We start from the raw sequence: 25,811 nt of genomic DNA on the forward strand, positions 1-25,811 counted from the left end.
TCCCCCAAAGACTGAGGGGGGAGCACACTGAGCTTACATGCAGTCTCCTCATATTGCACAAAGTAAAATACAATGTCTGGAGCCCCCATGGGAGAAACTGTTCTGTTTTGATGCTGCCAGTCACGTGCATTTTGAAATTGTCATATGGCTTAAACTTTTGCAATGGACTCAACTCTCAGTCACTCTGGGTAACTTCCTTTTCTATGGCATGTGAAGTCACTTTTTCTACCTTTTTAGTAGGCACCAGTTTCTCCTCATAGGTCTCTTCACGCTCTTCGACCTTTTGAGTGACAGTTACAGATTTAGTGATGTATTTGGTAGCACCATGTTCCCCCTCACTGGTGATTTTTTTGTACTGTTTTGGTTACTACCACTTTCTCCTCACTTTTATTATCCCCCTTCTTTTCATCTGCTGGGGTCAAGTCTAGGTCATTGCTGACAATGCCTTACTCCTCTTCCCTCCCACTGCCTTTTTCCTTGGTCTCCTGCTCCTCCTCTTTTCCTTCTACCTCCCCATTGACAGCTATGTCTTCCTTCCTGGATTCCTGGGAAACTTTATCACTCCCTTCCATCTCATTCCCCACCTCCTCCTACTTTCCCTTTCTCCTTCTCCTGTTGCTGTGGCTTCCCCTCTTCTTTGGTCTCTTTCTCCAACTGCACCTTTACCAATTTGGTGATGGTGGCCGCCTCCTCCACAGCTTCCTCCTTTACCAGGGTCTCAGCTTTCTTCTTCTCTGGAACATCCTTTGGTTTACCTTCCTTTTTCTCTACCTTCTCTTCCTTGGGAGCTTCCTCGACTTCCTTCTCTTCTCTTTCTGTTCACCTTTCCCCACTTCTGCTTTTGACTTTGCCTCTTCCATTGGTGATTTTGGCACAGGAGACTTTGCTTTTTTCTGGCTTTTCCACCTTGGTGTCTGCCACCAGCTTATCTGTAGTAACCACTTCCTCACTGTTTTTCTCAACTTTCTTTTCCTCTTTAGCTTCAGCTTCCTGTCCTTCACCTTCAGCTCCTGTTTCTCCTTCTTCCTGCACACCTTCCTATTTTTCACTATAGCCTTCCTTCTCAGATCCTCCCTCTTCAGCTTGGTCTGACTTAATGCCCTCATATTCTTTCTCTTCTTCTTCTTCTTCCTTTTCCCCTTCTTTCTCTCCTTTAACTTCAGGTGCAGTTGCTTTCACTGGAGACTAGTTTATTATTCTATTTGTCAATTTTTGCTTTTTCTGTGATTGCTTTTGGCATATTTTCCATGAAATCTTTGTCAGATCTTATGTTCAGAATGGTATTGCCTATGTTGTCTTTCAGTGCTTTTATAGTTTTGGGTTTTACATTTAAGTATTTAACACATTTTGAATTGATTTATGTATATGATGTAAGGAAAGGGTCCAGTTTCAATCTTCTGCATATGGCTAGCCAGTTATCTCAACACAATTTATTGAATAGGGAGTTCTTTCCCCATTACTTATTTTTGTCAGCTTCCTCAAAGAGCTGATGGTTGTAGCTGTACAGACTTTTTTTTTGACTTTCTATTTTATTTTGTTGCTCTATGCATATATTTTTGTACCAATACCATGCTGTTTTGGTTACTGTAGTCCTATAGTATAGTTTGAAGTCAGGTGGCATGATGCCTCCAGCTTTGTTCTTTGTGCTTAAGATTCCCTTGACTATTTGGGCTATTTTTTGGGGGTTTTTAGTCCACATGAATTTTAAAATTGATTTTTTTTTCTAGTTCTGTGAAGAATGTCATTGCTAGTTGGATAGGAATAACTTTTTTTTTTTTTTTTTTTTTTTTTTTTTTTGAGGTGGAGTCTCACTCTGTCACTCAGGCTGGAGTGCAGCAGCACGATCTCAGCTCACTGCAAACTCTGCCTCCCAGGTTCACACCATTCTCCTTCCTCAGTCTCCCGAGTAGCTGGGACTACAGGTGTCCGCCACCACTCCCAGCTAATTTTTTGTATTTTTAGTAGAGACGGGGTTTCACTGTGTTAGCCAGGATGGTCGCGATCTCCTGACCTCATGATCCGCCCACCTCAGCCTCCCAAAGTGTTGGGATTGCAGGCATGAGCCACTGCGTCCGACCAGGAATAACATTTTATCTGTAAATTGCTTTGAGCAATATGCTCATTTTAACCATATTGAATCTTCCTGTCCATGAGCTTAGAATTTCTTTTTTTTTTAAATTTATTTCTGCTATCTCTGATTTATTCTAGCAGTGTTTTGTAGTTCTCATTGTAGAGATATTTCACCTTTCTGGTTAGCTGTATTCCTGGGTATTTTATTCTTTTTGTGGCAATTGTAAATGGGACTGTATTACTGATTTGGCTCTCAGCTTGGCTGTTGTTGATGTATAGCAATGGTAGTGATTTTTGCACATTGATTTTTATACCGTGACACTTTGCTGAAGTTGTTTATCAGCTTACAGAGCTTTTGAGCTGAGACTGGACTTTTCTAGATATAGAATCATTTCATTTGCAAACAGGGTTAGTTTTGACTTCCTTTCCTCCTATTTGGATGCCCTTTATTTCTTTCTGTTGCCTAATTGCTCTGTCTAGGACTTCCAATACTGTGTTGAAGAGAAATGGTGAGTGGAGGAATCATTTTTTTGTGCTGGTTTTCAAGGAGGGTGTTTCCAGCTTTTGCCCCTTCAGTCTGGTGTTGGCAATGGGTTTGTAATATATGGCTCTTACTATTTTGAGGTATATTCCTTCAATACCTAATTTGTAGAGAGTTTTTAACATGAAGGGATACTGAATTTTTTCAAAAGTCTTTTCTGCATCTATTGAGATTTTCATGTGATTTTTGTCTTTAGTTCTGTTTATTTTATAAATCATAATTATTGATTTTTGTACATTGAATAAACCTTGCATCCCAGGGATAAAGAATATTGATTATGGTGGATTCATGATATAGTGCTGGGTTCAGCTGGGTAGTATTTTACTGAGGATTTTTGCATCAAAGTTCATCAAGTATATTGGCCTAATGTTCTCTTTTTTGTTATTGTGTCTCTGCCAGGCTTTGTTATCAGGATGATACTGGCCTCATAGAATGAGTTGAGGAGAAGTCCCTTCTCAATTTTGGGGGAACCATTTCAATAGAAATGACACCAACTCTTCTTTGTACATCTGGTAGAATTCAGATGTGAATTCATCCAGTCTAGGGCTGTTTTTGGTTTGCAGGCTGTTAATTACTGATTCAATTTCAGAATTTGTTATAGTTATCTTCAGGGATTTAATTTCTTCCTGGTTCAGCTTGGAAGATTGTATATGTGTATGAATTTATCCATTTATTCTAGATTTTCTAGATTGTGTTCATAGAAGATTTCATAGTAGTCTCTGATGATTATTTGTATTTTTGTAGGGTCAGTGGTAATATTCCCTTTGTCATTTATGATTCTGTTTATTTAGATCTTCTCTGTTTTCTTCTTTCTTAATATAACCAGTGGTCTACCTATTGTATTAATGTTGTCAAAAAGTCACCTCCTGGCTTCATTGGTCTTTTGAATGTTGTATTATGTCTCAGTCTCTTTCTGTTCCGTTCTGATTTGGTGTATTTTTTGTCTTCTGCAAGCTTTGTGTTTTGTTTGTTGTTGTTATTTGTTGTTGTTTTTCTCTTCTGTAATTTTTTAACTGTGATATTAGGTTGTTGATTTGAGGTCTTTCTAATTTTTAGATGTGGGTGTTTAGAGCTATGAATTTCCCTCTTAACACTGTCTTGTGTCCCAGAGATTCTGGCATATTATATCTTCATTCTCACTAATTTCAAAAGACTTCTTGATTTCTGCCTTAATTTCATTATTTACCCAAAAGTCATTCAGGAATAAGTTGTTTAAATTCCACGTGATTGTATGGTTTTGACTGATTTTCTTGTTCTTCAATTCTGTGTTTATTGTGCTATTGTCCAAGAGAGTGGTTGGTATGATCTCGGTTCTTTTGCATTGCCTAAGGATTGCTTTATGTTTGATTGTGTGGTCGATTTTAGAATATGTGTCATGTGTACATGAGAAGAATGTACATTCTGTTGTTTTTTTGGTGAACAGTTATGTAGCTGTTTAGCAGACCAATTTGGCCCAGTGTTGAGTTCATGTTGTGATTATTTTGGTTAATTTTCTGCTTAAATTATCTAATACTGTCAGTGGGGGTATCAAAACTTTGCCTTATTATTTTGTGGTAGCCTAAGTCTCCTTGAAGGTCCCTAAGAATTTGGTTTATGGATCTGAATGTTTCTGTGTTAGGTGCATATATATTTAGGCTAGTTAGGTCTTCTTGTTGAATTTAACCCTTTTCTATTATATAATGCCCTTCTTTGTCATTTCTTATTTGTGTTGGTTTAAAATCTTTTTCATCTGAAATTTGGATTGCAATAATTGCTTTTTTTCTGTGTTCTCTTTGCTTGGCAGATTTTTTTCCATTCCTTTATTTTGATCTTATTGGCATCACTGCGTGTCAGATGGGTCTCTTGCAGACAGCATACCATTTGATCTTGGTTATTTATCTGGCTTACATTCTGTGCCTTTTAATTGGGAAAGTTAGTTCATTTACATTTAAAGTTAGTATTAATGTGTATTTGATCCTGTTATCCTGTTGCTGTCTAGTTATTATACTGACTTGTTTGGTTGCTTTATAGTGTTCCTGGTCTATGTTCTTAAGTGAGTTTGTGTGGTTGCTGGTTATGTTCTTTCCTGTCCATATTAATGCTTCTTCCAGAAGCTCTTGTAAGGCAGGTCTGGTGAAAATAAAATCCCTCAGCCTTTGCTTTTCTGAAAAGGATCATATTTCCCTTCACTTACGGAGCTTTGTTTAGCCAAATATAAATTTATTTGGTTGGAATTTCTTCTCTTTAGGTTATTGTATATAGGCCCCAAATCTCTTCTGGCATGTAGGATTTCTGCTGAGAGGTCTGCTGTCATTCTGATGGGCTTCCTTTTGTAGGTGATCTGTCCTTTTTCTCTAGCTACTTTTAACATTTTTTTTCCTTTCATTTTTACCTTGCAGAACCTTATGATTATGTATGTTGGGGATGATCTTCTTGTGAAGTACTTTGTGGGGGTTCTCTGCATTTTCTGAATTTGAATGTTGGTGGTTAGGTTGGGGAAGTTCTCAAGGATTATATCCTGATTTATGTTTTCCAAGTTGCTTTCTTTCTTCTCATCTCTTTCAGGGACACCAATGAGTCATAATATTGGTCTCTTTATATATTCCTATATTTCCTGGAGGTTTTCTTCTTTCCTTTTTATTATTTTTAATTTATTCTTGTCTGACTGTCTTATTTCAGAAAACCAGTCTTTGAGCTCTGTTCCTCAGCTTGGTATTCTTCTCTTAATACAACTGCATTATGAAATTCTTGTAGAGTGTTTGTCAGTTCTATCCTTTCATTTATGTTTTATTTTATTTTCTATACTGGCATTTTTTGTCTGTCACTTTCTTTTTTTTTTTTTTTTTTTTTTTTTTTTTGAGATGGAGTCTCGCTCTGTCGCCCAGGCTGGAGTGCAGTGGCGCGATCTCGGCTCACTGCAAGCTCCGCCTCCCGGGTTCACGCCATTCTCCTGCCTCAGCCTCCCGAGTAGCTGGGACTACAGGCGCCCACAACCGCGCCCGGCTAATTTTTTGTATTTTTTTTTTAGTAGAGACGGGGTTTCACCGTGGTCTCGATCTCCTGACCTTGTGATCCGCCCGCCTCGGCCTCCCAAAGTGCTGGGATTACAGGCGTGAGCCACCGCGCCCGGCTTTGTCTGTCATTTTCTGTATCTTAATATTGTGACTCTTACCTTCCTTAGATTTAGCTTCAACATTCTCCCAAAACTCAAATGATTTTTATTCCTATCCATAATCTGAATTCTATTTATGTCATTTCAGCTACCTCCACCTTGTTAAGAATTCTTGCTGGAGGGCTAGTGTGCTCATTTGGAGGAAAGAAGGCACTCTAGCTCTTTGAGTTGTCAGAGTTCTTGCACTGGTTCTTTCTCATCTTTGTGGGCTGATGTTCCTTCAATCTTTGAAGTTGCTGTCCTTTGGATTTTTTTTTTTTTTTCTTTTATTCTATTTTATGACCTTGACGGTTTGATTGTGGTATAAGCTGCGTTCAGTCACCTGGCTTTGTTAGTGGAAGACTTCAGGGGGCCAAGGCTCAGCTCAGCACTCCTGCATTGCATGCTCTAACTCTGGGAAACTGGCATCATACCCTAGCTTTTACCTGTGACTCATCAAATTTAGGAACCTGCTCACTGGAGGGATCAATGTGATCTCAGACTGCTTGTCACAACACTCTAATGGCTGGTACCAGCCAAAGCATTTTGTAGGACAGTAGTAGTGGGATGTGTCCACATTTGCATGTACCAACAGCATCCTCCATCCACATGGATGATGACTGCCTCCATATGGGTGTTTGCAGTAGTGGCTGTGGGAGTATGGTTTGGGAAGGTGGGGGCCCCTGCTAGCAATGGTGTGCACATTTGTACTGGTGGTGGTGTTAGCACAGGGGTGGGATACTAGTGGTCACAGGACTGTGTGCACCTTCTGTGAGCATTCTTGGTGACAGCAGTGACCTCTCAGAGCTGGGAGTAGATACACTGTTTTCTGTGCTTAGTTTCATGCCAGCAGTCTTGGCACAGGAGTGGAGCACTGGCAGTAGCAGAGCTGGCAAACTATATTCCCTCCAATGTTCCAACAAAAATGGCAGTGCAACAGGGTGAGAAGTGATGGGGCACACTCAAGCCAGCAGTAGTGGCATGGCATGGTGCATGTGCACATGTGCACTGTCAGGGAAGGGAAGGCTAGGTCTGTCTGCAAACACATGTGCAGGCAAAGAGATGTAGGGGATCACTGTCAGCAAGTGCCAGCAGGCAAAGCAGTATGGGGAAGGCTGATATGTGGGGAGGGCATGGGCAGTCTTATATGTATACACAGGGTTTGCTCTTCTGGAGCACTCTGTCAGTCAGTTGTGGTCCACCAGTGGAGGAACAATGAGGCAGGCCCCCTTGAGGTTCCTGGAGGGTGCACTGCCAGCAGATACAGGCAGGCTGGGGTCCCAAGAGAGGACAGCACACCAAAGGGTGCTCAGGGGGCCTGTCTCAGCTCATGGGCAAGACTGCTCTACAGAGTCTATATTCACCTCTTTCCTTAGAGCTAACGTCTACTATAAGAGCAAGTTGAGCCTAGGGGGATGGTCATCCCTGGATATTCTCCACTATAGATGCTCCTGCACCAAACCCTGTGGGCTCTGCTGAAGCAGGAGTTCTGTCCCTACCACTTCTCTAAGTAACTTTCTCTGCCAACTCAAGTGTCTGTGGTGGCTGATGAGTCTCCTCCTACTAGGATTCCAGAGGCTTATGGTGAAAGTGAGTTGCTCCTTTCTGTTCAACTCACCCCTTCCACAAGAGTTTTTGGGAGCCAGGAATGAGTCCTGGTGTGTGGTAGCCCCATGCAGGGTTCCCAGCTTCATCTCCTTTTATCCCACCTTCTGTATCTTCTCTCTATCTGCTCTCAATGTCTTCCCTCTGAAGATTTGCTAGGAGTACACCTGTCTTCCTGATGCCCTGGTCCCTCAGTGGGAGATGTTTCTCCTGGCTGCATCCAGTTGACTGTCTTGGAGGAGGAATCAAGGAAAAATGTTAAAGCATAGATAAATGAAAAAACATCCATCCATGGAAAATAAATGTTTATGCATTGAAATAATTAATATCGTTTGAGTAGCCGTACTAGCCAAAAGGAATCACCAGGTTCATGCAATCTCTGTCAAAATTCCAATGGCATTCTTTACAGAAATATGAAAAAAAATTCTAAAATTTATATAGAACCACAATAAACTCCAAATAGATAAACCAATTTTGAGCAAGAAAAACAAGGCATCACACTTTCTGATTTCAAAATACTTTACAAATCTACATTAATCAAAACAGTATGGAATTTGGATAAAAACAGACATATAAATCAATGCAAGAAAACAGAGCCCAGAAATAAATCCATGCACTTAGAGTAAACCAGTCTTCAATAAAGGCACCAAGAATACACACTGAGGAAAAGGTATTTTCTTCAATAAATGGTGCTGAGAAAACTGGATATCCACATATAGAAAAATGAAGATGAGCTCTTACTTAATACCATATACAAAAATAAAAATTAACTTAAAATGGATTAAATACATAAACAGACGACTTGAAACTATAAAACTACTAGAAAAAAACCTTCAGGAAAAAGATTCTTGACATTGGTTCTGGCAATGATGTTTTTAGTATAACAGCAAAAGCACAGGCAATAAAAACAGAATTATAGAAGTGGAATTGCATCAAACTAAAAAGGTTCTACACAGTAAACGAAACAATCAACAGACTGAAAAGACAGCCTACAGAAAATATTTGCAACTGCATATCTGATAAAAGGTAATATTCAAAATATATTAGGAGTTCACAAAATTCAATAGCAAAAAATAAATTTACAAAAATGGGCATTTGTCCAAAGATGTACAAATGGTGAACAGCTAGATGAAAGATCAACAGGTAGATGAAAGATGAAAGATTAACAACATTAATTATCAGGAAATACAAATCAAAACCTCAAAAATGTATCACCACATTCCTGTTTGAATGACTACTATCAAATGTCAAAATGTAAATTTTGTGAAAGAAGTAGAGAAAAAGGAAGACATATTGATGGAATGTAAATTGGTGTAGCCATTATGGAAAACAGTATGGAGGTTCCTTTAACAATTAAAAATGGAACTACCAAATGCTTCAGCAGTCCCACCTCTGTCTTTATTCAAGGGAAATAAAATTATTTTGAATCAATATTTGCTTTAATTTTCATTCCAGCTTTATTTACAATAACTATGATATAGATACAACTTAAGTGTCCATGGACAGATACATGAATAAGGAAAATGTGGCATACACCTATTGTACAGCATGGTAACTATATATCTAATGTACAACATATTTAATGTACGGATATGACAGATATGTTAATTAGCTTGATTATGATGATCATTTCCCAATGTATACATATACAAAAATCAAGTTGCACACCTTAAATATGTTCATTTTTACTTGTCAGTTATAACTCAATAAAGCTGAAAAAAGAAAAACAGAAGTCAGGAAGGAAGTCTAAGGAAGGAAGGAAAGGAGAAAGGAAGGGAGGGAGAGAGGGGAGGGGACAGGAGCAGAGAGGAAGAAAAGAAAGAAAATAAGTTCTCAAGGAAACATGAATTGTAAAATGGAACAAATGCTTGTTTTACTGTGCTTTATGGATTTAATTTTAACTTACATATTGATAGTTTGAAAATCACTTTTGACATTAATTATCCATTGTTAAAAACAGAAGAAAATACCCATGCATGGTTTTGTATGCTGTATGTTTACCACTGTGTTCACAAATGTAAGATGCTGCCATGATATTTGCTTCTCCTTGGGATAGCCTCAAGTGTAGGTCATAGCTTTTTTGGAACACTGATTGTCATTGAAAATTCCTTGGAGCATCTGTACACTTGAAGCTCTAAATTGGGTTCTGACAAGACTGGGTCATGTTGAGGGTAGTTAGGACTGACTGAGACATATTACTTTTTATAAGACTGTAATGACAGCTTTAAAACAGTTGCTTTCAGGTGAATGATAATTAGACAAGCTACTTTTTTCATATTTTTGAGAGCAGAATATTAAGAAATAATTCAAATTTCCCAAATATATAATATAGAAAAGTTTTAAGTTTCATTTTAATTTTTCATCCTATAAAGTATACATATGTAACAAACCTGCACGTTATGCACATGTACCCTACAACTTAAAGTACAATAATAATAAATAAATTAAAAAAAGGTTTTATTCATTAGATATTGCATGTTGTAGTTCTTTTTAAAATGTATTTTAAAATTGTTTTCTAACTGTATTAGTTATCTGTTACTGTCTTAGCAATTTATCACAAAATTAGTGCCTTAAAACAACACAAATGTATTATCTTATACTTCTGTAAGTCACATGCTTGACACGGGTCTGACTGGATTAAAATCAGGTATTGGCAAGGCTATGCTACTTTCTGGAGGCTGTAGGGGAGAATCTGTTTTCTCGATCTTTCCAGCTTATACTGGCCACCCACATCCCTTGACTTCTGGACTCCTTTTGTTTTCAAAGCTAGCAATGTTACATTTACCTGCCATTCTTCTACAATCACATTTCTCTCCCTGACCACAGCCAAGAAAGGTTTAATATTTTTAAAACTAATGTGATTAGATTGGGTCTATCCAGATAATTCAGGACAATTTTTCCTTCTGGTGGTTCTTAACTTTAAACACATCTGCAAAGTCCTTTTTGCCAGGTAAGGTAACATATTCCAAGGCTCCTGGAATTAGGTAGTGGACATTTAAGAGGCCATTATTTTCTGCGTACCACACTAGGCACTGGGGTTCTAGGGGCTTCAGGTATTTGGCTAGTGGCTAGGTTCTACAGATGAAATAGAGACAAATCCAATATGTGAGTATATATGCTTAAGTAAAAATACATTCCCCTCTGCTAATGGTATTATTTTCAATTTACTTTTTATGCCATTGAATGTTTACCAACTACATGTACATGTAAATACTATTATTTCTGAGTTTTAGACCCCTTCCCAAATGAGGTAACAGAAAGATATTTTATTTTTGTGTCTTGGGTTTTTTGTTTGTTTGTTTGTTTCCAGTTTGTTTGTTAGCTTGTGTCATACAGGGAAGTCACATGTAAATGTATGGATTTAGAGGGTGCAAAGTGCTTTCACACAATTTAACTCATGAGATTCTTACAACAGTCCCTTCAGGTAGGCAAAGAAAATTTACTCTGCTCTTCTCTCTGCCTGTAACAGATGAGGGTCTTTAACAGATCTCTATCAGAGCCAGAAATAAGGTGTTCCCAGAGTCACACAGCATCTAGTATTCTGCTACTTTGCTCAACCATTATTAAAGCACATCTAACTAATGTTCTTGAGGAAGAATTCTCCAGAGATAATATTTGGCTGCCAGAAATATTTAAGCCATTTTTGGAATGTTGGTCCTGAATATGTGCACATCTCTGTATTCTAAGTGACCATTTATATATTGGCGCTAATAAATGATGGAACCCGGAAAATTACAAAAGTCATCCAAAACATCTAATTTAAGCAGGAGGTAATTTTTGGACTGATATATCAGATCTGACAGTCAGCGAGGGATGATAAAATCAGACCAAGTTTTGGAGTCTGGCAAATGTCACTTCTGAGTTATATGACTTTGAGCAAATCAGTTACGTTCTTTCTACCTATATTTTTCTACTTATAGTATTCGCATGATAACACTTTGTTGTCATATGGATGAAAAACCACATAGATAAAAGTGTTTTATTGTTTAAAATTTCACTAAATAGAAAAAAAATCCTTAATAACACTTTAATCTGGAGATAAATAAAAAACAAACTGGTAAAGTGATTAGCAGTTCTTTTTGTCATTCAAAAAGACAAATTGGGAGTCTTTTCATTTTCTAGGAAAATACGTACTGCTGACTAAGATAATGACACATACTCATTGTCATGGGGTGTGTGTGTGTGTGTGTGTGTGTGTGTGTGTGTGTGTATGTATACATGTGTGTATATATATATAATGCCAATACACAGAATTTCATGTCAAGGGGATATTTCTTTATTCTTATGTAAAGAGTGGGCTGGGCACAGTGTCTCATGCCTGTAATCCCAGCACTTTGGGAGGCTGAGGTGGGCATATCACAAGGTCAGGAGATCAAGACCATTCTGGTTAACATGGTGAAACCCTGTCTCTATTAAAAATACAAAAATTAGTCGGACATGGTGGTGGGCACCTGTAGTCCCCACTACTCGGGAGGCTGAGGCTGGAGAATAGTGTGAACCCGGGAGGCAAAACCTGCAGTGAGCCGAGATCACGCCACTGCACTCTAGCCTGGGTGACAGAGCGAGACTCTGTCTCAAAAAAAAAAAAAGAAAAAAAGAATGGTTGCTATATGACAGACACTGTTTGGTGATGTTGAAATATCAATGAATAACACACAGAAATATGCCTGCCCTCTTAGAGTCTATATTCCATTGATAGACATAAATGATAAACAATAAAATTAACAAATGAGTTAATAAACAAAGAGTTCTTATAATACGCCAACAGGTGAGATCACGTCAACAGAGTGAGATCCTATCTCAAGAAAACAATAACAATAACAAAAGACAAAGTATGGCACGTATCTTCACAAGCTTTAAACCTGTTGGTTATGAAAAACTCCTACATTTCATTTACAAATTAATATGAAAATGTATATCTTAAAGTAGGATCACAAGAGCACTGATAAGTATCTTTAATCATGTAAGTGAACAATGTAGTTTTGCCAAAGCTAATGTAGTTATTTTTAATTGACCAACAAATATATTGTCATCACTATTATATTATTGACAATAATTGTATCACCAGTTGGGATGCCTTTTCCATAATTATGTTTGGAAAGACGATACAGAAACATACATAATAGAAGCATTATCTTAAAATTGATTTTAAGATATCATTTCTTAATGAGTGATATCATCTTAAATGATAGCATTTAAGATATCATTTCCTCTTAAGTAATTTTCTATTGATAGAACACTAAATCATGTGTCATTCACTTTAAACAAACAGATAATAAATTAATACCCACACTTCTCACTTTACATGCTAGTGAAGGACGATAAACATGATGATCTCAGCTGAAATCATGCAAGTTTATCTTAATTAAGAATAAATATTATTATTCCATAACTTTTAATTTCTTTTCAAAATATTAGAAACTCTTTTACTGTCATTAATAAATGTGTATGAAAATAAATAAATTATAAAACATATTCATTTAACATCCTGGAATTTACATTGGGAATTAAAGAATTAAAGTCAGTTCCTTCTTTCTATAACTCTGTTTACATTCAACTCAAATCTTATATTATTATTTTTGCATCATTATTTTTCATTTGTTTGCTGTACTTTCACATTTGCTGACTAATTCCCTCTTTAAATTACATTGAAGTTAAAGACTGAAAGTTTACTCATTTGTTAAAAAATGTTTACAAATACTTTGAATAGTGATTGATTTCTTCTTCTCAGATGGCTTATAATGAAGGGGGCGATATTTTATGCCTTGGCTAATTGTCATAGTCTTAAATTTGGATCAGCTTTCATCACTTTATGCTTTGATGCTTTCAATATTTTAAAGTATCTCTGTAAGTTCCTTTAAGTCTTTGTGTGTGTGTGTGTGTGTGTGTGTGTGTGTGTTTGGGTTTTTGCTGGCATCACATAGCCTGGTATATCTTCATCCTTTTAATCACATCCACTTTCTTCATTTATGTCAATAAGCTCCTCTGTGCTAAGTTATTCTGGCAGCAAAGCTTAAGTCCCGCAGATGGCAGCAGTGTCAATATTCCCACAGGGATTTTGCTATAGCTGCATTTTCACTGGACTCAAATTTTACTTTATGTTGTACTTTTATCTTTTCTGGTGAATTATTTCAATTATTTACTTTTGAGAAATGTCACGTGTGTTTATCATTGGGAAACAAAGAGACAGCATAACTGCACACTTTTTTGTCTGCATATACTGAATAATAGATATGTAGCGATCAATCACTGACAGACATTTAAAAACATGATGCCAATGGTCGCTGATCATGAAGCATACGTGTTATTTACATAATGATTTTGGACAAAAGAGCAAGGAGCAAAATTTGTACTTTGTTTGTAATTACTTACAGTTAATATACTGTGGTAACTGAAATTTGAACTATGTTGCTGGGTAACTAGTCTAATTTAACTAAACATGGTAACTGAAATTTATGCATATAGGAACTGTGTAAATTGAGGAGTACCTGTAAATAGGAATACATGCTACAAAGTTATATCTTGTTCAAAACTAAAGTTTAGCATTCACTAGTTATGTGATATCAGGAAGCAATATAATTTTTCTAAGCCTTAGTTCATCTATAATAAAAAATACGATATGGTCTATGTTATAAGATCATTAAAAAGATTAAGTAAGGTGATACATATCGACCAAGTACTTTATAGGTCCTTAGTAAATATCCAGTATATATTAGCTGATGGATTATTGTTGAATTATTATTTCTACTCCACCAGACTAATAAACCTCTTGAAGTTAAAACCTTTTGTATCCTCATTGTGTAGCAAAAGGCCTGGAACATAGTAGGTACTCAATGAATCTATTTTAATGAATGAAACTTAGCTTCTCCATTTCTGGAATACTTCATAAATAAATAAAATTGTGTGACACACTTTTTAATCTGTCAAAATCTATTTTCAGAAAAATTTAAAAGTTTACTCCACTTTCCCCAAATCCCATATGTAATGGAACAGCAATAACTGATCTTTTTACAATTAAAATCATATTACAGAGGTGAGCATAATCAAATGCTACAAAACTGGGTCTAATTTTCCTGAAAATTAACCTTAAAGGAAAATACTGGGAGTGATTTTATTTTTGACTTGATTTAGCAATCAATTTTATTAATTTTATTGTCCCTTCCTGGACAGGACGGACTATCCGCACAAATCTGTTGAGCTTTTCCAGATACCATCAGATTAACTTACTTGTGCCTCTGAGGCAGAGATGAAGTGGCTATATTTCAAATCTCAAGTGCCCTACCCACAGGAAAGCAATATTATTTTTCATTTAATGAGCTTTAGCACATGAACAATTAAGAAGACATAATTGAATGAAACTAATCAGCAAAAAGCAAGAGCTTGCCTCTGGGAATCTGCTGAAGTTGATTGAGGCTCTTATCTGTGGTTTTATCTGTTAAGCTAATAGTACCAATGAGTGGGAACACAGTGACTAGTAATTGTACAGTCCTCACCACCCCTCATCATGTTTTAAATTTTAAAAAAGACGTATTGCTAGGAGGACTGATGATGCCAATAAAGTAAGTGAATTATTTGTTAACTATTGGTTAGCCTACAACTTTGAAGTTAAAAAAATAAAAATAATTCTTAGTCTTGTTATTAACAACTATTTGAGGGTTAGCTTTAATAATTGCAAGACAGCTCTCCGTATTCTAAGGTAGGGGGTAAGCCATTAATGAAGTGTAGTTTAATTAGAATTTTGTTGAAAACCTTAATAAAGGCCAAGTTTAAAAATATTCGATCTCCAAAAGAAACTGGCAATTTCTGTACCTCTTAGTTGGGAAATGGTAATTCATAGGAAATTGCTACTTGGGGAGTACCAAATCAGAAACTGGAAAACCTCACAAGATAGATATTCCAATTAAGGTTGTTCAGCTTATATTTGAAGTGTGCACTGGATGATTTATTTAAGCCAAACCTTTAGGGCAGCCAACTTCTTTGGGTCATCTGCAGTTTTTAAGAGACTTAAAGAGGCTATAAATCTAGAGTCCCAGAAAAATGACTTTCTTGAGCCAATTTATATATTAAAGTGTATTTGCATATTGCTCTTGGAAGATATTATATATACATTTTGGTAAAATGTTCATGTAATGGAAGCAAACCTACCATTTGGTTGAAGTAAACCTACCAGTTGCTTGTTACATGCTTATTCTTATAATTGTTCCTAACATTGTCTTTACTTTTTCTTCCTTGTTTTGTTTTATTAATTGAAAATAGCCACTTTTTTTATATGACTAGACTATCATTGCTAATGGACATTTGGCCACGTTCTTTTTATTTACAGCCGTGATTCCGATTTATATCCACTTATTACTTGATTTCAGTGGTCCAGCAAAGAACTCAGCACAGTTAAGCTTCCTACACAGCAGAGAGATGGTGAATGGAAGATTAGAGGGATGAATTGGGCTAAAATTATAAGGAGGATATCATAGGAAAAGAGAACTAGCCATGAATCGAGACAGAATAAACAGAAAAGAAATAAATAGTTGATACAGTGGAAAACCAGTAAGGAGCAAAAGAAAGAAGATATGAAAATATGTTACCCTTGATAAATATATTACCCTTGATAGATTTAGGGGGTAATTTTATCAATATGATAAAATGTTAAAAACTTGTTCCATGCATCTCAACTTTGAGAAAAAGCTATTGAGAGTGTTTGTTACCTATTTAATAGAAGCAAATACAGTTTCTTTAAAAAGTCAGGGTCTTGCTCTGTCACCTAGGCCTGAGTACAGTGGCATGATTATAGCTCACTGCAGCCTTGCAGCCTCAAACCCCTGGATCCAAGTGATCCTTCTGCCTCAGTCTCTCAAGTAGCTAGGACTGCAGGTGGGCACTACTACACATGACTAATTTTATTTTCATCATTTTACTTTTTGTAGAGATGGGGTCTTGTTATGTTGCCCAGAGTGGTCTCAAATTTCTGAGCTCAAGTAATTCTCCTCAGCTTCCCAAAGTTTTGGGATTACAAGCTTAAGCATCTACACCTGACCTTAAATAATGTAGTACATAATAATGAGGTCATTGATACATTCTAGCATTAAAAGGAAACGCCTTTCTTTCCATTCTGAAATGCGTGTATCTTTATTGTTTTTATTAATATGCTAAATAAAAGAAAACATGGTCTATTTCTTTCTTTAGATCAAATATTTTTCTATTGATCTTTTAGTTGAATCTTAGTTTTAAATGATAAAATGAAGACTACCATTTAGGCAATAGATATTTGTGTAATATTTTAACTTCAGGTAAATGGTGGTAGCTAAATAGATGTACCTTTGAAAGTTTGTTGTGCAGGTGTTGAATATGCTTTAGAGAATGTCTATTTTCACTCATTTCCTCTTTGATAGCAGAAAAAAATCAGTTTATTTTCTATTAAGACTTGCAAATGAGGTTTATAATTGAAGCAACTGATATGGTTGATTAGCATATGATTTTTTTTAGTAGAACTTGGGAGCTGATAATCTTATCTACTGAATGTTTGTATGTTAGAATTTCTTTGTGTTTGGAATAGATTAACCCTACAGTTCTATGTATCCCTTCCCATCCATAGGTCAAAAATAAAAGCATTTGCTAATTGTGATATCTCTTATTAGCATATCTCTCTCCTTAGATTCATTTTAGTGTTGTCTACAGGCCCACACCTAGTCTTGCCTTGAGATATCTTTAATTTTGACCTCCCCATGAAAAGGTAACATAAACCAGCCCTCCACTTAGTAAAATAAAATGGAGGAAAATAACAATTATCTAAGTAGAACAAGTAAATAAAAGAAATTATAGAATCAGTCTAATTCCTCAGTTGTTTGCCATAATAGTCTATATTTTATAGCCATTGGATTAAATTTGTTAATTGCATGGATAAAATATTTCATATGAGAATTTTTGATCAGATCTATCAAGGGCATAATTTTATTTTCATTAAGTTAAAAAAGGAAAAACTATATATTTTTAGGGGTACATACATTATAGTATATCTATCAACTATGGCAAGTAATAACACAAAATTCAGGATAGTGTAAGAAAACGTATGCAAGAGATTCTTTTAAATTTTTTTCCTGATCAAATAGCTCAGATTCCATATATGCAAAAGATTCTAAAATACCAGTAACTGAAATGTATTTTTATTGTTTTTATTAATATGCTAAATAAAGGAAAACATGGTATATTCCTTTCTTTAGATTAAATATTTTCATTATTTTTTTTTTTATTTTTTTGGAAACAGCGTCTTGCTCTGTTGACTAGAGTGCAGTGGCACAATCATAGCTTACTATAACGTTGAACTCCTGGGCTCATGTGATCTTCCTGCCGAGAGGTGTGCACCACCATGACCAGCTATAATTTTTTATTTTTATTTTTGTAGAGACAAGGCCTCCCTACATTGCCTATGCTAGTTGAACTCTTGGCCTCAAGCAATCCTCCAGCCTTAGCCTCCCATAGTGTTGTGATTACAGGAGTGAGACACCACACCTGGCCAGTAATGTTCTATTTCTTAAATTGGGTGATGTCTAGTGTACATTTATGTTTCATATTTTATTGTTTGAAAAGAAAATAAGAACACCTACTGTTTTGTTTGTGTATATGTATTTCCTCAAGAAAATGCATGATAAAAGAGTATATGTAATTATGACAAGAAAAATAATGTCTTGATTATAACCTGACCAAGATAGAGATTCTTCATTTTATACCTGGTGTTACTGAAGTTGTAAATTTTACCAATCACAGATTCAGTGATCTGATGGAACTTAACAATCTTTATGAAAGTTAAGTGTTTTTTGTTATTAAGATAAAGATATAATTACATAAAAAAAGTCTTATTGCAAAATTAGAAAATAGAAGTACTTGCACTTTCAAAGTGAATATCCTTTTTAAAAATAACAACAATGAATAGTAGAATATGTAAGAAAAAAATAGTGATTGGAAAATATCCTAATAAGATTTATTAGTATTATGATGTGTTTTAGTGGTTTAGAGTCTGTATGTGTATACAGTCAGCCCATCATATCTGTGTGTTCTGAATAAGTGGATTAAGCAACTGTGGATCAAAAATATTAAAGAAAAAAAACCAATGTAACTAAAAGAGTATAAGTGGATTGTTTGTAAGTCAAAGGACAAATGCTTGAGCTGATGGATACCCCATTTACCCTCATGTGGCTATCATGCATTGCATACCTGTATCAAAATATCTCATGTAACCTATAAATATATACGCCTAGGAACCTACAACAATTAAAAAGAAAACAATAAGGAAAGAAAAAAATTTAAAATACAAATTTAAAAATACAGTATTACAACTCTTTAAATAGTATCGACATTGTATTAGGTATCACAAGTAATCTGGAGATGATTTAAATATACAGGGGCCTACTGGGTGCGGTGGCTCTCACCTGTATTCCCAGCAGTTTGGGAGGCCGAGGCAGGTGGATCACCTGAGGTTAGGAGTTCAAGACCAGCCTGGCCAACATGTTGAAACCCATCTCTACTAAAAATACAAACATTAGCTGGGTGCGGTGGTCGGCGCCTGTAGTCCCAGCCTCTCGGGAAGCTGAGGTAGGAAAATTGCTTGAACCTGGGAGGTGGAGGTTGCGGTGAGCCGAGATCGTGCCACTGCACTCCAGCCTGAGCAACAGAGAGAGACTCAGTCCCCCCCAAAAATAAAATACATAAACAGAGGTTGTGTGTAGGCTTCATGCACATACTGTGCTATTTTATATACCGAAATTGAGCATCCATGGATTTTGATATCTTCAGGGTTCTGGAACTGATCCACTGTGGACACTGGGGGAAAACTGGACCGAGATAACTAAGTCTAGTGAACAGCTATTCTGTTATTTAAAAAGCCAAAGATCCCTTGAAAATTATATTTTTCTCATTTTTTTTAAAGGGAACCATGTTTGACATTAGAATATTCTTGTTTACATTTAATAGTACATATACTATTTACTTGTGGTTTATTGCCAAGTCATTCGCTTCACGTCAGTTTTGTCCATTGTTCAATGGAGATTATAATACGTATCTATATAATATAAGATATACAGTATTGATCTAGGGATTAATAATACATACATATACAGTCAAGCCACAAACAAAAAATGGGAAACAGGCTATCAGTTTCTTTTTAATAGACCAGTTCAAAAAATTACTTTTTAAGCAACTTTCCTTTGGAGGAAAATAGCTAAAAATAAAATAATATAATTTTACATCTGTTTTTCAGGTATGTTTTCTGTATCATGCTTAATGTTCTATAAATGTGACTTTCCTCTAATTCTTCCTACTTTAGTTCTTCATAATTCACTTAGAGGAAAAAGCAGTAATATATATCTGTACATCATGCACAAGTGTGTGATAGTGGGTGATTACAATTTGGCATTATTAAAAAACAAAATGTATAGAGTCACTAAGCTATAAGTTTATTTCACTTCATAAACATTGTTTAGTATTTTTATACTACCAAAACAAGTTTGTGGAAACATGTGACTGTTACACAAATTAGAAGTCCCTGGGTACCTGTGATGAAATGGCTTAGAGTAGGTGTTTAGGGACTGTTTCATTTTTGTCCACTATTTTTAAATGGATCAGTAATCTTATATTTTTCATGATTATGTCATAAGAGCAGTCAACGTTTTTTAAAACTGCAGAATACCAGTCTACTTTGTAAAATCCAATATATCGGCAGCAGGACTAGCCTTAAGAATGAGCGGAGTCAGTATGATGAGTTGTGAGGGCACATTTGCAGCCTTTTAACTTCTGATTTTTTTTTTTTTTTTTTGGCCATGAGATGTATTGCTCATCATTAAATCATTAATACATTTCAAGTCTTACGTGTGCATTGTTTCCTCAGTGTTACCTCCTAAAATGTAAATTTCTGTAAACCTAATAACTGAGTGTTTCAATTAAGATCATTTTGTCATTCACTCATTCATTCATTCATTCATTCATCCATTCCTATTTGAGAGGTACCACTCTGAGGGGGTGAGTGGAAGGAATTTGATTCATATATCAAGTCTCAATTGAGTCACCTCTGCTGTGAGACTATTCACAGCAAAACTGATTTTGTAATCAATAACAACCTGCACTATTCATAAGTATTTTAGTTTATGTTGAAATTTTCCTGCCACTAATACTATATGACCTTGATTTGGTGGCTTGTTTTTCTCTCATTAGAATTGGAGCTCTTCAGGAATATGTTAGTACCTAAATAGACCCCTCGCTCGTGTAGTGCCTAGCACCTAGTATGCATTGTAGAATGTTAGCTGATTGATCAATAAATGCATAATGCATAAATAATAAAAGATGAATGATAGGATATCCACCTTAAAGCCACTGCTTTCAGATACAGAGGTATAGTATAAACATGTATAACTATTATATGACAGGATATTTGTACCACAAGGAACAAGTCAGAGGAGGGTATTTATGACTACATCCAATGTGAGGAATGGTTCACAGCCAAGTCCTCATCAGCCTCATAATTATGATCTACAGAATTTTCACAAGTACTGCAGTACTTACACAAATTGAACAAATGTAAAATGTAGCTCATTGAAATTAAAAATGTTAGAAATTGATTTTATATAGATGTATTTCTTGATTTGATGTCTACTTATTTAGAAAACTTGTATTTATATAGTTCAAAGGAGAATCAAAAATAGTTAAAATTTTGAATCTTTATAAACACTTGTTTCTTTTTCAAGTAGAATCTTTGGTCAACAGAAGGTAAATCAATTATATTTTCCAAAATAGGAGTGGAATTTACTATACAAATGAGTTTATTGTAGCTATTCAGCTTTTGATTCCAATAGAGATTCTCATTTACAATTTTTTAATTCAACTTTTATTTTAGATTCAGCAAGTACATGTGCCAGTTTGCTACATGGTTAAATCGTGTGATGCTTAGGTTTGGGGTGTGAATGAGCCCATCACTGAGGTAGTGAGCTTAGTACCCAATAGATAGTTTAGTTTATCAGCCACTGCTCTCCTATTGTCTCCTTCCTCTAGTAGTCCCTCATATCTATTGTTTCTATCATTATATCCATGTGTAGCCAATGTTTAGCTTCCACTTGTAAGTGAGAACCTGTAGTATTTGTATTTCTATTTCTATGTTAATTTGCTTGGGATGATGGCCTTCAGCAACATCCATGTTGCTGCAAAGAACATGATTTATTATTTTTTTATGAATGAGTAGTATTCCATAGTGTATATGTACCATGTTTTCTTTATCCAATCTACTGTGGATGAGAATTACATTAATTCCATGTCTTTGTAATTATGAATAGTGCTATAATGAATATATAAGTGCATGTGTCTTTTTTTTTTTTTTTTTTTTTTTTCGTAGAACAATTTATTTTCTATTGGGTATATGCTCAGTAATGGGGTTGCTGATTTGAATGGTAGTTCTGTTTCTAGTTCTTTGAGAAATCTCCAAACTGCCTTCCACAGTGACTGAGCTAATTTACATTCTCACCAACAACGTATATATAAGATTCTCTTTTCTCCTCAGCCTCACCAACATCTGTTATTTTTTGACTTTTAATAATAGTCATCAGACTGATGAGAGAGCATCCCATTGTAATTTTGATTTGGATTTCTTTGATGATATGTTGTTGAATATTTTGTCATTTGTGGGTTGGCTGGCTGTTTGTACGTCTTCTTTTGAAAAGTACCTGTTCATGTCCTTTGCCTACTTTTTAATAGGGTTGTTTTTTCCTTGTAAATTTGTTTAAATTTTTTATAAATTCTGGATATTAGACCTCTGTCAGATGCAAAGTTTAAAAATATTTTCTCCCATTCTGCAGGTTGTCTGTTTACTGTGTTGATCTTTTTAAATTTTTTTTTATATTGCTGTGCAAACTTAATTTAAATAGGTCCCATTGATTTTGAGGATTTAGCCATAAATTGTTTTCCTAACCTAATGTCAAAAATGATGTTGCTTGGGTTTTTGTCTGAGTTTTTATAGTTTGAAGTATTACATTGAAATCTTTAATCCATCTTGAGTGAATTGAGCATACTTATTATATGGTGAAAGGTAGGGTTCCAGTTACATTCTTCTGCATATGGCTAGCCAGTTTTTGAGTACCATATATTGAACATTACCCAATGTTCACTTTTGTCAACTTTGTCACAGATCATATGATTGTAGGTGTGCAGCTTTCTGGATGGATTATATTTTCTGTTCCATATGTCTATGTATCTGTTTTTGTACCAATACCATGCGATTTGGGATATTGTAGACTTATTGTATAGCTGAAGTTGGATAATGTGATGCCTCTGGCTTTTTTTCTTTTTGCTTAGCTTCCTTTAGCTATTCAGGCTAATTTTTTGCTCTACATTTTTGAATCTTATTTTTCTATTTCTGTTAAAAATGGCATTGGTAGTTTTAAAGGAATGGCACTGAATCTGTAAATTGCTTTGGGCAGAATGACCATGAATAATATTAATTCTTCCCTTCCATGAGCATGGTATGAATTTCTAATTGTATGTGTCATATATTATTTCTTTCAGCAATATTGTGTAGTTATTACAGAGATCTTTCACCTCTTTGTTTAGTGTATTCATAGATGTTTTATTTTTATTGTGCGTATTGTAAATGTTCTTGTGTTCTTGATTTGACTTTCCACTTGAACATTATAGAAATGCTACTGATTTTTGTATGTTGAATTTTTATTCTGAAACTTTACTGAAATCATTTATCAGTTTCAGGAGCCTTTCAGCAGAGTCTTTGGGGTTTCCTGAGTGTAGAATCATATAGTCAGCAAAGATAAATAGTCTGACTGCTTTTCATATTTGGATGTCTTTTATTACTTTCTCTTCTGTAATTACTCTAAGATTTCCAGTACTATGTTGAATAGAAGTAGTAAGAGTGGGCATCCTTGCTTTGTTCCAGCTCTCAGGGACAGATCCAGCTTTTGCCCATTCAGTGTGATGTTGCCTATCGGTTTGTCATAGATGGCTCTTACTATTTTTAGGTATATTCCTATGGTGACTCCTTTTTTTTGAGTATTTTTTATCATGAATGGGTATTAGATTTTATCAAAAGCTTTCTCTGCATCTGTGGAGATGATCATAATTACATGGTTTTAGTTTTTAATTTTGTTTATGTGGTGAATCACATTTATTGATTTGCACATGTTGAACTACTCTTGCATCTCAGAAATAAAGGCTACTTGATCATGGTATAGCTATTTGATGTGCTGATGGATTAGGTTTGCTACTGTTTGGTTGGAGATTTTTGTGTCTATGTTCATCATGGATATTAGCCTGTAGTTTTTCTTTTTTTCATTGGTTATTTGCCAAGTTTTGGTATCAGGATGATTTTGGCTTCATAGAATGAGTTAGAGAGGAGTTCCTCCTTAATTTTTTTTGTAATAGTGTCAGTAGAATTGGTATTAGCACTTCTTTGTTTTTCCACTATAATTTGGCAGTGAATCCACCTGGTCAGGGACATTTGTTGGTTCACAGGGTTTTTATTTTTTATGACTGATTCAATATGGGACTTCAGTATTTATTTGTTCAGAGTTGCAATTTCTTTGTGATTCAATTTAGGGAGGTTGTATGTTTTCATTAATGTATGCATTTCGTCTAGATCTTTTAGTTTGTGTGCATCCAGTGTTCATAATATTCTCAGGATCTTTTCTGTTTCCGTGTGTTTGGCTGTAATGTCATCCTTGTTTCTGATTGTGCTTATTGGGATCTTCTCTTTTTTGTTGTTGTTTTTTGTTTTTTGTTTTTTGTTTTGTTAATCTAGCTAGAGGTTTATCTCTCTTGTTTATGCTTTCAAAGTCCCAACTTTTGGTTTTGTTGATCCCTTGTATGGATTATTGGGTTTCTACTTTATTCAGTTCTGCTCTGATTTTAATTATTTCTTTCCTCTCATTAGCTTTAGGTTTAGATTGTTCCTTTTCTTCTGGTTCCCATAGGTGTAATGTTAGATCATTAATTTGAGGTCTTTCTAACTTCTTGATGCAGACAATTAGTGCTATAAATGTTCCTCTTAATATTGTTTTTGCTGCATCTCAGAGATTTTGATATGTTGTGTGTCTTTATTTATTTATTTTAAATAATTAAAAAATTTCCTTAATATCATTGTTTGTCCAAAAGTCCTTCAGGAGCAAGTTGTTTAATTTGCATGTCATTGTGTGGTTTTGGTAGATGTTCTTGGTATTGGTTTCTGGTTTTAATTTACTACGATTCAAGAGTGTAGTTGATACGATTTTAATTTTTTGTATTTATTGAGACTCGCTTTGTGGCTGAGCGTGGGTTCACCCTTAGAGTATGTTTTGTGTGCAGATGAGAGGAATGTATATTCTGTGGTTGATGGATAGAGTACTCTGTAACGTCTACTAGGTCCAACTGGTGAAGTGTCAAATTTAAGTCCAGGACTTCTTGTTATTTTGCATTGATGATCTCTCTAATGATGTCATTGATGTGTTGAGGTCTCCCACTATTGTTTAGTGCCTAAGTCTTTTTATTGGTTTTGAAGTATATGTTTTATGAATTGGCTGCTCCAACATTGAGTGTGTGCATATTTAGGATAGTTAAGTTTACTTGTTGAGTTGAACCCTTCGTCATTATTTAATGACATTCTTTATCCTTTTTTTTTTTTTTATTGTTGGTTTAAATTCTGTCCTATCTAATGTAAATGACTCTTGTTCTTTTTTGTTTTTCATTTGCATGATACATCTTCCTCCAACTCTTTACCTTGACCTATGGGTGTTGTTACATGGGAGTTCTGTCACTTTAAGACAGCAGATGGATGAGTATTTGTATTTTACATAACTTGCAAGTCTGTGCCTTCTAAGTGTGGTGCTTGGACCACGTAAATTCAAGGTTAATATTGATATTTGAGGTTTCATCCCATTGTGAAATTTCTAGCTGGTTGCTTTGTAGTTTCTATTGTATGGTTGTTTTATAGGGTCTGCAGACTACGTATTTTAATTGTGTTCTCATGGTGGCAGAGATTGTTCTTTCTTTTCCATGTTTAGGACTCCACTGAGGTTGCCTTGTAAGGCTGGTCTAGTGATTACATATTCCCTTGTCAATTACTTGTCTAGAAAATATTTTATTTATCCCTTCCTTATAAAGCTAAGTTTGGAGGAATATGAAATTATTAGTTTAAGTTCTTTTAGAGTGTTGAAAATAAGCCTGTAATCCCTTCTGGCTTGCAAGATTTCTACTAAGAATTCTCCTGCAAGCTTGATTGGGTTCCCTTTGTATATGGCTTAAATAATTTATGCCATTCAAACTTTGTGGAAAGAAGGAGCAAGTTTAAATAGTACTAAAAAATGGATGAGATTAAATTCTTATGGAATACTTTAATTGTTCATTAGCCTTCAACAGCTAAATGAGCTGCACATTTTTATTACATATTTTTGTCATTCTGACCATGAAACTGATACCAGTTAACTGACTTGGAAGACCTAAACAAAATAGTGT

General features: G+C 35.2%; 1 protein-coding gene, 1 long non-coding RNA gene and 1 pseudogene across 2 annotated transcripts in view; 1 reads left to right on the plus strand and 2 right to left on the minus strand.

The window, feature by feature from the left end:
- Window positions 1-25,811, plus strand: part of PCDH15 (protocadherin related 15) — a 990,428-nt gene that overhangs the window by 215,985 nt on the left and 748,632 nt on the right. The gene's annotated exons all lie outside the window — the stretch shown is intronic.
- LOC144331020 (uncharacterized) overlaps window positions 1-25,811 on the minus strand; it is a 172,797-nt gene that overhangs the window by 53,026 nt on the left and 93,960 nt on the right. The gene's annotated exons all lie outside the window — the stretch shown is intronic.
- LOC114670090 (neurofilament medium polypeptide pseudogene) lies at window positions 176-5,786 on the minus strand (annotated as a pseudogene).

The sequence above is a fragment of the Macaca mulatta genome, chromosome 9 (genome assembly GCF_049350105.2).
Source record: "Macaca mulatta isolate MMU2019108-1 chromosome 9, T2T-MMU8v2.0, whole genome shotgun sequence".
NCBI lineage: Eukaryota > Metazoa > Chordata > Mammalia > Primates > Cercopithecidae > Macaca > Macaca mulatta.